A 17189-nucleotide genomic window follows, 5' to 3' on the forward strand; every position below is an offset into this window, starting at 1 on the left:
CATATGGTCAAAGTCGCAGTTCAGATTTCTAAAGGGTTCTGATACTGAGAAGGCTGTCTGCACTTACAGTGAAAATGTACTTAATTCATTAGACAAAAAATTTCCAGCAACCGGTATATTTTTGATCTGTCAAAGGCATTTGACTGTGTAGATCACAATATTCTTTTAAGTAAATTAGAATATTATGGTGTAACAGGAAATGCTGCACAATGATTCAAATCCTGTATCTTTGGCAGGAAACAAAACGTGTTATTAGGAAAGAGACATGTATTAAGCTATAAGGCATCAACCAACTGTCAACTAATTACATGTGAGGTACCGCAAGGTTCCATCTTAGGGCCCTTACTTTTTCTGTTATCGACTGCAAGGGTCGACTGCCTCATCTTGGAGATCGAACTTCTTTGAAAACTGTTGACCTTAGTCTCAGTGTGTTCTGAACTCTGTATGTGAGTGGATGTGTTTGTACTGACATGATCAAAATAAAGTTAATTCACTATAAACAAGCGAATACTTAATTTTGAGTTCGGTATTACAGTACGTAACATCCTGATTCCCACACTGGTGACCCCGATGCTCATCAACGCTGCTTACAATGCCAGAAATGTGTACTGGAACATCGCCATGGACAAACAATGCAGCAACCCTTTGTCAGATTTCTACGTCTATCGACTTTGCATCACGCCGCATCTGGATGCAGTATACAGGATGTGTAATTAGTGTGTAAATTCCTGACTCTTGTGTGAATCATGCTTTTTGGTAACTTTGGTCACCTTCTCACACATCAACAATGTGACTGAGGGGCACACGTCATCCATAAAAACCCAATCAATGCATCAGTAATTTCACTTCGGGACAGTGCAGTGCTCCTTCACCGATTAATTTGGACAATTTTGACTTGGTTTTGTGTAATGAATTAAATTTGTGCAGTGCTTTGACATCGGACAATGATACCAAACAATGGACTGCAACAAACGGGGACTATGTTGCAAATCCCAGTTCGCACGAACTCTGAACTACGGCTAAATTGCATGTCTGGTCGAATTCACGGACGCCCGTCATTGCTAACGCCCGTCATTGCTACCACGTCTTCCGCGATGCGTCCAAATTTATCGACCCAGTTTCCGCACAGCCCGTGATCCATAGTTCGAATGTTCGCGCAACTTTTCCGCCACTTCTCTGCGCTTGTTCCTCATTTGCAGCATTCAACTACCAACATTCCTCTTGGACGAACTTCCAATGTGGTTCATGGCTGTGGAGTATATATTCTCCTCTTATGGCATCACCGACGAAAGAGAAAAATACCTCGTACTCTTCAGGCACCTAAATGACTATCATTATATAATTACGGACATTATCTGTGACAATTTAAGTGACAAATACACCAGAGCGAAAGCCACTTTAATTCAGCACCTGTCACCAACATCACAGGAACAATTTCATCAAGGACATCCTACTGATCAACAACAATGCACCAATTACACTGACGACAATGCTGGCTGTTTCTCGTTGCAACACTGGACGTGCAACGCCTCCCTCTATGCAGCACCCAAGTCGCACTGACTCTGCTTGACCGCTGCCGACAGTGATGTCGTGGCCGCCGCCTGCTTGCTCACTGACCTCAACCCTGTCAAAACAAACAGCTGCGCAACATACGATCCCGCCACGGCTACCACAACTGCATCTTGTTAACAACTGGCTGACACTACACATGCTTACCGCCTGGCCGTTCACTACTTGACCACGCCTGCAACTTGTTCACCCACCCCAGAAGACAATTTCAGCCGTATCACTGCTTCATACAGCAGTGAATGTGTTCTCATTTCACGGCCACCGAGTACTGAGTTTCACATTCATGATCGCACACACGATCTCTTCTACTTTAACTGTTACGTCAATACTGTGCTGCCGACCTTGTCTTGTACACCAGGTTACCCTTTGATAGAGACAGATTCTGATTTCGACCCCATTTTACTCAATGATACACAGCAGACTGCTTCACGACATACATTTTCGCCTGAACAACTGCGACAGTTATGTGAGCAAATTGCGACATACAACTTGTTGGTAGAAGATGAGTTACATATGCTGCAGCCGACACTGACCGAGCATGACATGCAATGAGATACTCCTGTCATTGTTCCGCCTCCGACTGCTGATGATCCTTTGCCGTTACTACCAGCTACAACTAATACCCTGACAATCACGCTACATGGATCTATGTCCCAGATGTCACAACTGTCATCATCATACCACCTCAAGTGGAAATTCTACGTTACTGATGTGATAAAAGAAACTTATTTATGTCCCTGCCACCTTTCCTTGTTAGTTCCAGACACTTCGTTTCTGTACCATGGCATAACCAGCCGCTTCCAGTGCTGCTTGCTTTGCCGCCCTCTTCACTACCTCCAACAATGTACGACCAACACATCGGCCATTTCTGCTTCGCTGAGTGAGCATCTGTGCAGCAGTTTCGCGCAAGCAGCTTGCAGCCTCACAACTCGAACGCAGTGCCGACAGCGACAGCACACATGCAGCTCCAGTTCCATCAAACTGTGTCGCCTCTCTGCCACAGACCAGTAGTTCATCCACTGATTCGACTTCTTCATGTTGACATTACGTCTCATCCTCTTCCTGCTCCAACCATGGTTTCGCCGACCACATCTGCCTTCCACCACCTCTCACCGTCACCATGCCTCATGCACAGAGCTCATGGCCACGCCCCCCAACCTTCGATCAAGGCTGTTTTGCCCATCAAAACACCGACACTGTCAACTCCGCTTGGAATATCCTGCCATCTACTGCTGTAACACACTCACCGTCCACAGACTCTAAGGTGATGCTTCCGTCTACACCGAAGTCATCCGCCGCCAAGGTCAGTCATGTGCAGCTTGCTGTTTTCCCCCCTGCTGCGACATCAAGTGCCTCTATAACTCCCTTGTTACCCCGAGTGTTGCTCATCCAGCATCTCTTATGCAACCTGTTAAGCCACAGCATGCTTGCTTCTTTATGTCATATGGCCAATAACAAACTGTTACTGGACACGCTGCACTTACCGCGGCGCTCGCCAGCAAATACTTTGGCAATACATCGCCATCGCATCTTCGATGCACTCTGCGCCTTTGATCGGATCAAAACCCCACTGAGCCACATGGCCTCGGCACAACAGTGCTCTCCCCACCAACACGCTGCCACTTTCTGCTTCCACCGTGCCATCAGCAGCATGGCATGGTCAACCTGTGGACACCTTCCGCGCCTCCTTCCCTCTGCTGGCCGGGCCTACCAAGACATTGAGAAATGGTCCCATCGCACCTCGCACTAGCACCTGCCACGACTGGCTGAAAAAGAACACTTTTTTGATACAAAGCTTTTGTGTGACTTTCTCTATGAGAGTTGTCTCAATTTCTCGTTTTGTAGTTGTGAACTTGACTGTTTAACAAAGAATGTTCCTGGTGTACCTTCATAAAACATATGCTTTCATAAATATAGATACATGGTGGAGTCATGATTTGTAGTTCCTTGAAATCTTTTTTACATGATTCTCTGTGTCATACCCCTGATTATCCTTACTGGCCTCTTTTGAAGTACAAACGAGTGTTTGGCCAAACTGGTATTCCCCCAAAATATGATACCATATCTTAGTGTGCTATGCATGAGTGCAAAGTATGAACATAACACTTTATCAACACTACAGCAATTTTTAAGTATTCTAAGAACATAACAATACTGACTTAATTTTTTGTTTAACATTTCTGTGTGTTTCTCCCACATTAAATATTCATCTAGCCATAATCTGAAAAATTTTGTGTGTGTGTGTGTGTGTGTGTGTGTGTGGGGCGGGGGGGTGTTGCTCTATCTTATATTGCCCAAGTTTTACAGTTAGACATGTTTGCTTCTTCTGTTGCTACTGTGACTCTCTCCAGTAAGTCAGCTTCATTCTTAGCTTTGACAAATAGACTGGCGTTGTCAGCAAACAATATTGCATCTACTGTTGATATATGGCTTGGCAAATCATTTATAAATATTAAGAACAGCAATGGCCCCAGTACAGAGCCCTGCAGCATGCCATACCTGACTATTTGGTATGCTGATGAGTAGACTTTACCCGCATGCTGTATCTCTACCTTCTGATACCTATTAGAAAGATAGGATTTGAACCAATCATATGCTACTCCATGAACCCCATAGCAATATAGTTTCCTGAGCAGTAAATTATGGACAATGACATCGAAAGCCTTAGACAGGTCCAAAAACTGGCCACAGTTTAATTCATTTTTGTCTACAGAATTTATGATCAGTTTTAAAAGTTAATTGCTGTGTCAGTTGACCTATTTTTCCTAAAACCGTTTTGCCCTTTAAGTATAATTTGATTTTTGGTAAGAAAATGAGACAGTCTTCCATGCATTACTCTTTCAATTACTTTTGAAAATCCAAAAGCTGTTTATCATCCATGTTTTACTTCCATGCTTGGCAACTTTCCAGACAAATACCCCCAGAAAAGACTTACTAACACTTAAATCCATACATGATGGTAACAAATTTCTCTCCTTCAGAAATGATTTTCTTGCCATTGCCAATATACATTTTATATCATCTCTTTTTCAGCCATTGTCAGAGATTTTGCTACCTAAATAGCAAAACTCAGCTACTCCTTTAAGTGCTTCATTTCCTAATGTAATTACCTCAGCATCACTTAATTTAATTCTACTATATTCCCTTATCCTTGTTTTGATTTGATTTTATTTTATTTGATTTTTTTGTTCATCTTATATCCTCGTTTCAAGATACTGTCTATTCCATTTAACTGGTCTTCCAACTCCTGTAATTGGCAAACCTGCAAGTTTTTATTTCATCTCCCTGAACTTTAATTCCTACCCCCTATATTTTCTGTGGTTTCCCCTGCTTAATGCACAGACTGAATAACATCAGGGGTAAGCTACAACCCTGTCCCACTCCTTTCTCAACCAGTGCTTCCCTTTCATTCCTCTTGACTCTTACAACTGCCATCTGGTTTCTGTACAAGTAGTGAATAGCCCTTTGCTCCCTGTAATTTACCATAACAAAAGTCAGCTTGGATTCCCAAAAGTTATTGTGAATGGTCTTGCTGTGTTCCCATTTACAAATCAAGTTTTAGAATCCAGCAACAGTGAAATGTTACCAGTGGTCATGTTTTTCCACTTCTCTAAATCATTTGACAGCGTAAACCAGAAAAATTTACTCATGGAAGTTCAATATTGTGGCTTCAGTGGACTAGCAGGGATTTGGCTTGAATCAAATTAAAATGTCAGAAAACACAAGGTAGTTCTCAACAGTGTAGCTGAAAGCACCAGTATCCCATGATTAGGTCACCATGGCCTGTGGATCCTGCTGGACTCCATGCTGGATCTCATGCTTTTTTTTTATTTTTATAAATAATCTTCCTACCTCTACAAGCCAAAAAGCACACTTCAGTTTATATATTGCTGACATAAACATTCTGACTGATAAACACCCAACAACTGAATAAATTGCAATTGCATCACTACTTTTGAAGAGGTTTGAATCAAGTGTCAGCATCAAAAAGACACAAATTATACAGTTCTCATACAGCCAAAGAAAAATAGTTGATGTTGTGTGGGCATGCAAGCCATTTGGGTGAGGAAAGATGGTCAAACAAGATAATGGGATTGATTCCAACTAATAGAAGAAGAAGATGCCTGAAAACAACTTTGGAGGAAGAAGTCATAGAAACTATGTCAGATAGGAATTGGCAAGATAGAATACTTTGGAAACTAAAGTGTGAGCAACAGCTGTAATGTTGTATTGAATTGCAAGATAAAAAATGAAAGATATATCTAGAGAAAATTGTTCCTTATTCTTGGGATTAGATACAGGTAGTAATCTCAACTGGACAGTACAAATAATAGTGCAATGTATAAGACTGAACTCAGCTGCTTTTGCTACTTGTGTGATCACATTTGTTTATGAAAAAGATGCAACCAAAGTGATGTACTACAGTTATTTCAATTCAGTTGTGATGTATGGCATTATATTCTGGAGTAATCAGTCTTGAACAAAGAGAGCTTTTACTTTTCAAAAGAGGCTCATCAAGACGATGAACAGAGTCCAGACAATCCTGCGAGAATTTATCCAGACGGCTGAGAATCCTCAATTTGGTGTAGTAACATGTACTCTCACTGGTGCTGTTCATACTACACAATTGAAATAGTACACAGATTGAACACTGCTAATCATGAACATTATACATGAAATAAAGAAGACTGATGTAAAGAGAAAAATGTTTCACAACAGTACACAAACAAGGACATTATTCAAGCATCAAGATATACAGTACTCTACTAGCTCATATCAGGTTATTTAGTAGTGACTATCCAAATTCAAAAAAATATCTAAAATATTAAAGATGTTTTGCTTGGTTGTTTCCATTCCATGCACAATTCATTGTCACAAACCAGCCACCTCCTTCAGGAGCTGTGAGTTTAATTGTTACGTGCACTTGCTGCCTGCATTGAAGCTACAGTGGGAGCTATTGTTGGTCTTGTGCCCCTATTTAACTTCGAGTTTAATTCCTTAAGGTCACTACATTCTCTGACATTCTTTTTTTTTTCAGAGCTTGCACTAATATTCCCTGAAACAAAAATTTTGTCAGTGTTTTGCACCTTTGGTGGAGCTAATGGCCAGTGAGACAATCAAATTCTTAGGTTCAAATGTAGCTAAACATTTCAGCTGGCAGGCACACATTGAATATCTAGCAAACAAACTGAGCAGCTTTGCATTTGTGGTGCAAATATTATCAACTGCAAATGACATGGACACATGAAAAGTAGCATATACAAGCTACTATGAATCCATTATTAGGCATGGCATTGTTTTTTGGGGCAACTCAAAAACATAGTGCAGATACTAAAAATACAGAAAAAATCATTTGAAGTATGTGCACTGCAAATCACAAGAACCATGTGGACCATTACTTAGAAAACTTAAAATATTAACTCTCCCATCCTTGTACATATATGAGATTACTAAATTTTTGTACACCATTCATGAATTATTTGAAGGAAACCATTCTGTCCATTCACATGATACTAGAAACAAAGAAAATTTTATGCTCCCCACCCACTGCCTCAGACTTTATTCCCAGGGACCTCAATACATGAGAATGAAAATTTGTAATAAATTAAAAGGGAACTTGTTGATGCAGATGAATTTAGGTCCACTTAAAAGAAAGCTATATGGGGTACTGACACTGAAGTGTTATTACTCAATGGATGAATTCATGCAGGATAAAATGGAGTATTCCAACAAATATCATTATAGTGTTATTATTTATTGTAGTGATATGATTTATTACTGTAAAATCATCGTAGCTGTGTTATAAATTTTTGACATGTCTCCTTTACACAAACCAAATTGAAGGCAAATGTACACCATGAGATGAATAAAGCACAATTCACAATTCACCTTAATAACTTGAGTGGCATATCCCAAATGTTGTTTGGATCAAAACATCTGTCTTTGTTTATTGGTTTTCCTGACATCTCTATTTAATTGGACTTCTTAAGTATGCTGTTTCAGAAATGTGGCATTTGCATCACAATAGTGGTCTCATCAAATTTCATTTCATGATCATATTCAAGGCAGTGCTTTGTGACAGTGTAAAATCAAAACAAAAACCCCTAGATCTTTATCAGGCTCCAGAGCAGACTGACTATCTTCTCTTTCATGGTGCTGTCCACTGTCATGGTGTGCTCTATCCCATGGAGCGCAGCTTGCCTCCAAGAGAGGAGTGCACCTGCATGAAGTAACTGCCAAACCAGCACTTGCCACAAATCATGGCCAAACTGCCATTGCCCCCATTCTTGCAGAAATGCTGTGCCCATCATGCCCATTAACAAGCACAAACAATAAAATTCTTTGCACAATAAGTGTAGCCAAACTCACTAGTCCTACAAATAAAGATTAACTATATGTTTGGTGATAATCACTTGTTGGTAATATAATTAGTGCAACACACCACTTTGCTGAAGTGGTATTTTACACCTCAGTGTTTTCCCAAACATGTGCATAAAATTTTAATTTTACTTTTCCATGCATCTATTACCCACAAAGTTCAGTTGTCTGGACAATGACCAGCTTATAAACTTTGTAAGATTATTAGTGCATAATTCAAGCTAAGGCTCCAAACAATCAAGTGCTCATTAGCAGAATTACTCAGATAAATTGAAGTGTCATTGATGCACAAGTTAATAAAACACTGCCAAAATGTCATTGGTAGCTCTAACAAGTCACTAAACAAATTTTTTCAATGTGGCGAAAAATGCAGTTAAAATTTTCACTATACTTCACAATACACATGCTGTCTTGTATTTATTTATTTATTTCATGTTCCATAGATCCAGTTAGTGAATCCATCACAAGGATATGGAACGTGTCAAATTGTACAGGTTTCAATTTAAACTTACAATAAGTACAAGAGAAATTCAGTGCCAAATTGTACATAGTTTAAGTAAGACATACTATAAATACAGTAATAGATATTATGTCAGCTAGATAACATAACAACCATTTAACAGATAAATGAGTTTCAAATAAAGGTTATAAATAACAGCACAACATTAAATCAGATATTAGGCCTACAAGAGTAAATACAGGTACAGACAATCTGTTGTTACAAAAAGTGTGATAATGCTCAAATGCCCAATAAAATCAATTGAACTAGTTCTTAGACACAATAAGTTTAGTGATAATATACATTTTCTTTCAAATATTCATCAACAGTATAAAAAAATTTTCTGTCAGGTAATCTTGGAGAACTTGTTTAAATTTTGGCAGTTCTGTATGTTGTAGGCAAAAACACACTGTAGTATTTAACCTGATCCATTCCTAATTAAAAGTTACCAAGCTCAATGATAGCTCATTCAAATGACAATGATTGCTCAAGCCTCCTACCAATCACTAAACAGTTTATTCAAAATATTCATTAACTTTAGTTACAGAAATCACTAGAAAGTTTTTTGATATCAACATTACTAAGTTATTACGGATGCCAACACATGTTTTATCCTGGATAACTAGTACATAGCTATTACATGAGCAAACATCAGGACCAGACACAGTAAAGGAGTTACATGTTTGTTAGCTTGACCAGGAATGGTTACACTCTGCCAATTGTGAATGATGTCTGACTATTTAAAGGCTGCCTTATGAACAAGTTATTATTTCAGAAACCATACAATCATTTGAAAAGCTGTTAGTCTGGAAACTGCTATTCAGGATTGACTCTAAGTATTAGGAATATTTTTTTTTAGAAATTAAGAAAAGTTCGTGAAACCATTTATGCATCACATTGGAGATACCCTACATAACAAGTACAAACAGCATTTTGAAAATTACGATAAATTATACAAAAATTCTAATTAAACAATGGAAAATCCAGGATGGAATGTAACAATATTATGAAAAGGAAAGTAACCACTCACCATATAGCAGAGCTGCTGAGTCGCATATATGCACAACAGAAAGACTTCAGAATTAAAGCTCTGAGGATAGGGCATGAGTTGTGCTTGGGTAGCTCAGAGGGTAGAACACTTACATGTGAAAGGCAAAAGTCCCGAGTTTGAGTCTCGGTCTGGCATACAGTTTTAATCTGCCAGGAAGTTTCATAACAGAAAGACTGTCACAAACAAGCTTTTGGACAGTAATGCCTTCGCCAAAAATAAATGACACACACATACACACACACACACACACACACACACACACACACACACACACACACACACACACACACACACACGACTGCTGTCTCTGGCAACCGAAGCCACACAGCAGGCAGCAGCACAAGTGCATGATGGGAGTGGCAACTGGGAGGGGGTAAGGGGGAGGCTGGGATGGGGAGGGGGAGAGATAGTAGGGTAGGGGTGATGGACAGTGCAGTGCTGCTGGGGAGTGCACAGGGACGAGGTGGAGGAGAGGGTAGTGCAGCTATGCACAGTTAGGAGGTTAGATGGTGGGAATGGGAGAGGTTGGTGGGAAGGATCCATATGGCAGAGACTGTGAAGCAGTCATTGAAATGAAGGTTGTCATACTTGGCAGCATGCTCAGCAACTGGGTGGTCCACTTGTTTCTTGGCCACACCACTCTGCTGCCTTCTATGGGAGCATGACAACCAACAAATTGTCTGTCCACATGAGTGACCACCAACAAACTGTGGCCAAGAAACAAGTGGACCACCCAATTGCTGAGCAAAGCTCCCAAATATGATGGTCTTCATTTGAATGGCTGCTTCACAGCCTGTGCCATATAGATCCTTCCCACCAACACCAGCTTTTCTGAATTGCACTGGTGGGAACTCTCCCTGCAATATATACTATGTTCCCGTAACCCTCCTGGCCTCAACCTTCATTAGTCATTGTCCTCTCCCATCCAGCCCACTCCCTGTTCCCATTCCAGCACTAGCCAACCCTCATTCCACCAATGCACCCAGACTTTTTACTTTTCTACTTTTCTGCATCGCCCCCCCCTCCCGACCTCAACCCTGCCCTCTGTCTAACTTCCCAATTGCAAAATAGCTGTCCTGCCCTCTCTCCACCTCATCCCTGCATGCTTCCCAGCAGCAATGCACTGTCCATTTGCCATTACTGCTTCATTGCAAACTTCCTTATTAGTCCATATTACTTTGCTAATACCTCATTATTTCATTATGTGTCATCATTTCATAAACAACTTTTCATTACAAAGGTGTTAAACCTTAAATCCCTGCTTTTTTTCATATTCACAAAATTGACTTAAAAAATGACATGTTAATGCAACAAACCAATTTCATTTAACAAAAGCCTTACTCTTTATTGCTTAAAAGACAAAATCTTGTTCTTACATTTTGGTTCACTATGTGAAGTCATTACTTTAATTTAAAAGTACTTATTCTATTCTTAACCTGCTTCTTTATCATGAAAACTCTTGTTTTTATAGTCGGTATTTTGGTAAACATTACTTGTTTCATCTCAGGCTTATTTTTATCAGCCTGAAGGGAAGGATGTTGACATATTCTCATTAACACTAGCACATTTGGTGACATATTTTATTTCTACTATGAACTGAGCAAAGAAATGTTAATATTCTGACTGGTGCCATATTATCAGATTACTCTTTCTTAAATTCATTTTTTAAAGTAAAAAAGAATTTCTAATTAATTTTACAAATTTCTCAACATCATTATACCCAAACATAGGTAGGATATTTTTCGTGAAGTTTTAGCTATGTAATATTAACTGTTTTGGCTTCCATTCCCTTACATATACAGTCACATGTCTCAAATATAAACACATTGTAATATGATCCTGTTCTACACCTAGCTTAACCCTTTGTACTCCATAATGCAGACACAGTATGTGTCTCTGAACTGTTATTTGAACTGCAACCACCCTGGCAGTGAGTGTACCACAGAAAATTGTGCAAACCACTTTGTGTGTGGAAACAATGATGCCACTGACCAATGATTAGGGTATACATTAAGACAAGAAGTGCCCTTTGATTCAAACATATTTACACAAGCATTATAAAACAAATCTTTTAATTCTGTGATATTTTTTGAAACACTCTTCAGAGTGGACTGTTTTCATCATCATTTCACTTGATTGTTTACAAATGAATCACTGTCATCACCAAAATCATTCTCACTCTCATTTTCACTTATAGATTCCTCTAAAAGCTTTGCAGTTTCTTTCTCAGAATGGTTTGTACTTAAAGAATTAGACAATTCGTGCCTACTAATTTGAACATTATAATTACAATGTTTCTCTCAACACAGCTGCTACAGTTCAACACTGAGTTAACACAGGTTTCCCAATATTGTCATACACATGCTCAGAAAACATCTGCATGAATAGAGTATACAAAGCATTGATGTCTAGTTGTGTTACATTCAAGAATGGAGCATGTGAAAGATACGAAAAAATCATGTCATATGAGGCTTGACATTGGAGTGGAAAACAAAATTAATAATCTAGACTGCCACTTGCCATTGGAGTGGCAAAGGTTTGAACATACTACATATACAAGAAAACTACCCAACAAGGTTCTCTTTGTCACCTAAGTATTCTTTGTTTTTATGAACACATTTTTCCATGTGTATAAAATCATGCCATTCAAAAAATTTAACCTCTGCTACCTGATCTCCCTCACCTCTACCACCCATTTTATTAATCTCCCATGAGTATTAACACACACTCCAGTAGCAAACCATGTTTTTGTGTAAGGCAAGTAGTTGGTGAAATAACACAGAAAGTATGAAAGATGTACACTGTATAAATACAAGGTGCAAAGTGTAGAAAAGATGGCCAAATGGGGCAGGAAAGATGTAGATTTGAGTGTATCAGAAAGGGAAAAATCATTACACCCAGCTAGGGAAGGCATTATTCGTCACATAATGTATTCACTACAGAGTAGTGAACACCCTGCCTAATTATTTTATTATTACTCAAAATGTTTCCATTTCTGTTTACAAAGTGGATATTTCCCAAATTCCAAAAGGTTTCAAGGTTACATGAATGACATTTCAAACATTTAACACATAGAATATGTGGTTTCTAGTCAATTATGTTTTTCAAGCAAAATAATTTATTAAATTTATTATACACAAGTTTATAGACATTGTCACAAATAATTCTAACTGGTTTGAATGGACCATGGTACATGTGCAAAAGTTTTCCTATCTCATTTATGTATTTACTACACAGTAGTGAACACCCTGCCTAATTATTTTATTATTGTTCAAAATGTCTCTATTTCTGTTTACAAAGTGAATATTTCCCAGATTACAAAAGTTTCAAGGTTACAGGAATGACATTTCAAACATTTAACAAATAGAATATATGATTTCTAGTCAGTTATGTCTTTTAAGTAAAATATTTTATTAGATTTAGGATAAGCAAGTTCATAGTCATTGTCACAAATAATTCTAGCTACTTTGAATGGACCATGGTACATGTGCAAAAGTTTTCCTATCTCATTTACCTTACTGTATCTTTACTTTACTCTTCATTAATAATAAGCCTCTTAACTTGAAGCTAGTAGGTTTAACATTATTATTGTGTTTACTTTTTCTTCATCATCTCTTCAGCTAACCTTATTTTTTCATATTGGTATGTCTCACTTAACACAGGAAGCTCAATCTCTCCCAATAATGTTAGCAGGTTTCTGCCCAGTCATTAGTTTGCAAGGAGTGAATCCAGTAGACACATTCCAGAAGTTGTTGATATTAATTTCAAACTTTTGTATATGTTTAGCCCTGGCAGAGTGTTTCTTACTATAGTATGTCCTGCATAACCTACTGATTTCTTTCATAACTCTTCCAGTGGATGCTTCAGTTTGGCATATCAACAATGTTAGGAAAAGGATAGATTCCTACTCACAATAAAGATGATTCATTGAGTTGTAGAAACGCACATTGAAAAGACTGTTACACATTATAGCTTTTGGCCAAAGAATATATGGCATGTGGACATGACTGCTACCACCAGCAGCTCTGACCAGAGAGTGCTTGTGCTGTTTTGGGTTTGAATCCTGATTGATCACTGTATTTATCACAGAAGTTTTGAAACTGTCACACAGAAGAGAATCCATATGATAGTCTTTAGGGGTAGGTGTAGACCTGGAGGTATGGAGTACTTTCAATACTCTTGAAAACAAATGGTGACTTGTAAGTAGCCATAAAATAGTTCAGTTCTGACCCTGTTAAAAATCAGTATAATGCTGACTTTTAAATTATTTTCACCTGATAACACTATATTCCTTCCTTTTCCTGAGAGATATCGGGAGAGAGGGGGGGGAGGGCAGTGGAGACAGGGAGGGGGCACCCCTAATCTTGACAATGGGCACCCTTGGTCATAATCCCTCTCCGTATGTTATACAAGAGATTTGAAATCTCCATTTGCATTTTTGCATTTCATGGGGTACAAAATCTGAGGGTTCCATCAAGAAAAGAATATAAAAACCTTTCCTAGTATTAGCAGTTTATTAGAATTTTTACACTGCAATAAAAATGAAATATATACATTAATAAGGAACACAACTGGTCATTGAAGTATTCTGGTGCTACAAGTCAACTGAAATATTTGCTTTCACTTCTCTTGATTTCATCTCCTGCATGCTCTCACAAAAGTACTCAAAGGACTAATGATGCATATTTTACACAAACAGTATTTTCAAATCCCAGAATGAAATTTTCACCCTGCAGTGAAGTGAGATACTGGGGGAAGTAAAGCTGTGAGGGTGGGTCATAAGTCATGTTTGGTTAGCTCTGTCTGTAGAGCAGTTGCCCATGAAAGACAATGTCCTGACTTTGAGTCTCGGTCTGGCACACAGTTTTAATCTGCCAGGAAGTTTCATTTCCAAATTCAATTGCATGTGCTATTAGTTTATTACATCAAAATGTGATTTGTATTGTGTCACAGATACTATACAACAAACAAATTATTTTAAGAACTGATCTTACATCAGTTTGTAGCAGTAATGGTCCAAATAATGATGATAACTTATCCGTGTGTGTGTTGTGAACAAAGGTGTGAAGAGAAAGTAGCTCTAGAAGTACCTGAAACACTCAGGAGATGGAAGCAGATCTCAGAGGCATTGGTAGCTTCATGTAGAATCTACATCTATTTCCACTGGCACTCAGAGACAATTAACCTTCCATTTATTAGCATCACTTGATGTGATGAAAAATTTGTTGTCTTCAGCATTAAGTGGTTAATCTCAAATTTGGATCTTCATTTTTTCCCTTATCATGTTTCTGCATTTATGACTAAAAAGATTTTTAACTGTCAGTTCCTGTGCATAACACAACCTCATCTGACACCCATTTAACTGATGAGCATTATCATTTTTTTTCCTACTGACATTTTGAAAAACACATAATCTATAGTGTTATCTTTACCTTTCATGCATCTAATTTTTAAGCCAAGCTGTTTTAAAATCAATACCCATCTGGCCAACCTAGGATACTTAAATCTTCACTGCTGAAGAAAACTCAAAGCTTCATCATCTGTGTAAACTACTGTCTACTGGTCTAATAGATACCCCTCAAATTTCTGAAATCCAAAATCTCTTGCTAAAGTCTCCATTTATGAAATGTAATAATTTTTTCATGAGCATGTAAAGCCCTTCTTACAAAAACAACTGTTCTATGTTCAACTTAAGTATTTGTTTGTACTAAATGAAAAATTTTGAACCCAAAAACACAAAAACTTGAGTCAGTACTCATACAAACAGGTATAGAAAGTCTGTATCATATGACAAATTACTGTCTATTAAATTTTTCTTTTAATTGTGAAAAGCTTCTTCACATTCAGATTATCAATTCCACATAACAATTTTCTTTAGTAAACTAGTTAAACAAAAATATTTAAATGATTTGTCAACATTGAATTTTTGATATTAACCTAATAATTTTTTTAGGCAGTGGAAAATCTGCAACAGCTTTTAGCAGGCAGACTGCCTTTTCATTAATTGAATGGTCCAATAATAAAATTTCTTTCTTAACATATTCAGACTTACTTGATTTCAGCTTCAGATCTCTTCGTAAATAGCTTTAAGTTCCTCATACAAAACTGTACAATGTTCAAAACATTCAGAAAAGGCATTCAAGATGTCACCCACATAAACAATCACTTTACTAAGGCGTTCAGCACCCAAGGTTTTATCATAACTCTAATGAATACATGAATACATAAATTTAGATCAAAGGGTATGGCACAATACCAACAATGTTTGCCTTTGTGTAAAAAGGCTGTACAAGGCACCAAGTCTTTAGCCAAGCTAATATTCCAGTAACAGTAAGTTACATCAAAAGAAGGAAGAAATTTGGATCCATGGATCCATCACATTCCTTCAACACTATTTTATTTAATTTTCTACCATCCACAACAATTCCAAGAAATCCATTCTTTATTCTAACTACTTTCTGTTCTCTCAATAACTCCTTAAGTCAGGACTTTCTGTGTTTCCTTTCTCACAGCTTCCTTTTTTACAGTGGGGTACTGTAAGGCTTCCTGAAAAGGGTTTATGTTCTTTAAATTTTAACTTGCACTCAAAATCCTCCACTAATCTGGATTTATCAGAAAACACTTTATCATTTTGTACTAACAGTTTCTCCAAATTATTAATTTCACTAGCTGTTACACCATCAATGTTCTCAATCCTTTGTTTTATTTTTAACAACAACAAGGTCCACACAGTAATATCAACAGTATTATGAAAAGGATAGATTGCTACTCCGCAGTCCGGAACCGCGCGACTGCTACGGTCGCAGGTTCGAATCCTGCCTCGGGCATGGATGTGTGTGATGTCCTTAGGTTAGTTAGGTTTAAGTAGTTCTAAGTTCTAGGGGACTGATGACCACAGTAGTTAAGTCCCATAGTGCTCAGAGCCATTTGAACCATTTGAACCATTGCTACTCACCTTGAAAGTAACACAATGAGTTGCAAACATGCTCAATGAAAAATCTGTTACCCACTAAGGATGGAAAACTCTCTCTCTCTCTCTCTCTCTCACACACACACACACACACACACAGAGACACACACACAGATACATTCACACAGCAGGCACACACTTTCAGCAGGCACTTCTCACATACACATTAGTTCTACCTCTGGCTGCTCTGACTAGACTGCAACTGTCACAGTGAATGAAAGTAGAAATTCGTAATTGAGGGGGGGGGGGGGGGGAGGAAGTGGGAGGGGTAGCAAGAGTACAGGTGGGGGGAGAGAGAAGAACGCTGTCTGACAGAGCTGGTAGAGACCGAAGGTGGGAGGGCAAGGCTGCCAGGTGTAGCATTAGGCGACTGTGGGGAAGGGAGGGGGGGAGGGGGGATGTGGAGCAGGAAAGGAGAGGAGCAGAAAATGAGAAAGACTGATGATGGGTGCTCTGGCACAGAACAGCACAAAATGAGGCTGAGGGGATGTGAGTTGGGAGGATGTGATAGGACAGAGGGAGCAGAAGCTGTTGAGTGGTGGTGAGGGGGGGGGGGGGGGGGAGGAGGGGGGGAAGTAGGATATTGTAGGTTGAGGCTGGGATAATTTTGGGAGTGGGGAATATGTGGCAGTGATAACTCCCTTCAGCACAGTTCAGAAAAGCTGATGGTGGCAGGAAGGTTCCACAGGGCCTGATTGTGAAGCAGCCACTGAAATCAAGCA

The sequence above is a fragment of the Schistocerca serialis genome, chromosome 5, assembly GCF_023864345.2.
Source record: "Schistocerca serialis cubense isolate TAMUIC-IGC-003099 chromosome 5, iqSchSeri2.2, whole genome shotgun sequence".
NCBI classification, from domain to species: Eukaryota; Metazoa; Arthropoda; class Insecta; order Orthoptera; family Acrididae; genus Schistocerca; species Schistocerca serialis.